The sequence below is a fragment of the Vigna unguiculata genome, chromosome 4 (genome assembly GCF_037176805.1).
Source record: "Vigna unguiculata cultivar grain cowpea cultivar isolate G323 ecotype 2 chromosome 4, ASM3717680v1, whole genome shotgun sequence".
NCBI lineage: Eukaryota > Viridiplantae > Streptophyta > Magnoliopsida > Fabales > Fabaceae > Vigna > Vigna unguiculata.
The window spans coordinates 8,417,877-8,419,452 of record NC_140795.1 but is presented as its reverse complement, the minus strand read 5'-3'; the positions used below and the strand labels follow the sequence as shown (position 1 = coordinate 8,419,452).

At 40.2% G+C, this 1,576-nt stretch overlaps 1 long non-coding RNA gene across 1 annotated transcript; it reads right to left on the bottom strand.

Moving 5' to 3' along the window:
• Positions 1-243: 243 nt before the first annotated feature.
• Positions 244-1,279, bottom strand: LOC114182610 (uncharacterized). The gene is made up of 2 exons (XR_003604129.2): positions 852-1,279; positions 244-629 (listed from the first exon to the last, which is right to left on the bottom strand). It is a non-coding gene; the product is annotated as an uncharacterized LOC114182610 (long non-coding RNA).
• Positions 1,280-1,576: the final 297 nt, after the last annotated feature.

Genomic DNA, 1,576 nt, shown 5'->3' with positions numbered 1-1,576 from the left:
CCGACCAGTTTGGACACGACCTGATTTTAGCCCGTTTTAAACGGGTCAGGCCGGGCTGATCTGTTAGGGGAAAACGAGTTGTGTTGCTGAACCCGAACCGTGGGTTGGCGGGCTGGCCCGCAAGCTTTTTCCCAAATGTGTCATTGGATTCCCAAAATCATATTTAAAGTATTTTTATTCCAGAATTAGTTCAGTGAACAATATCCCAATGTTATATAGCCAAATAAAATTCTCCTTCAAGAATACAGCAATAACATGTTATAAAGGAAATTATCACAACACAAACAACTCAGCTACATCAAACATGTTCAATTCAGGGTATTATCATGAAACATGGCTATTCACGAAGCCAAACAAATTTGCCTGTCACTATTGACAAAGGCAAAGAAATAAAACAAGTTCATTTTCAACTAAGCATTAAACATAAATCTACCACTACCACTAGTAGTCACGATCCACATTAGTATAATAGTCCATGAACTGTGATTTAATGTAAGCTAAAAATAGGAGCATTATCAAAATCCAAACAAATTCAAAATATGGAAAACACAGATAAATGATGGTTTGTTTTGCAAAGGTCACTTGTTGATATCCTAAGATTATCTACATCAGCAACATCAACAACATAACTGCAAAAATATGATATGATGTTAGCTCAAAGTATAATTAAAAATTATAACAAGGAACACAAATCCAATTATACAAGTGGGTCCAAAGAAGGGGAAATCGCAGCAACAAGAACCATAGATAGACCTTCACCTCCAATTACGAGAAACGAATTTTAGGGTTACGAAAATTAGAAATTTAGGTTACAAATAAAAAAGGAACCAAAACGCAAATTATGAACGAACCTGTCTATACGGTGGTGGTGGTCAGAATCATCCTTGACTCGCACTCCGATGGTGGCTTTGTGTTCTCTGTGCACTGTGTTCTCTCGTTGCTGCACTGCCTTCGTGTTCGTGACCAGCGACGTTGTGGATGTCACGGTGGAGGAGAAATGCGACGTAGCTGCTGCTACATTGCCTTCCGTTCTCTTCTCGTGAGTCGTGATTGTGGCTGTGAGTGGAAAAAAAAAGGGATGGGGTCTGTCTGTGGGTTTCCCAAATTTTGCGAGAGAGAAAGACTTGATGATATGGCTGGTAGTGGGAATGGCAGAGCACTAAATTGGAACACACAACACCTGCACTGCATGTGTTCTTTTTTACAGTTAATTCATACGGCTGCGGGCTGACCCGTTTTGGCCCGCGGATTGGCCCGTCATGTTGGCAGGCTTGGCGGGCTAGGTTGTCTCGGGTTGGCGGGTTGAATTTTCTATCTCGATCCATGTTTTTTTGGTCGGGCTGGCGGGTTGGCCCGTCGAGCCTAGCTCATTTTGACATCCCTACATCTTAGATATATCCTTAAGATGCATAAGAATCCACGTAATTACTTTCCAGGATTTGATAGGTATACTCTAACTACATGAGTTATTTCTAAATATGATAAAAATACTCGTGCATGTGAACATTTGTAGATAAAATTTGTGACAGATAATACCCGTTTATTAAGTATTTTAATACCCGTTTATAAACAGGTC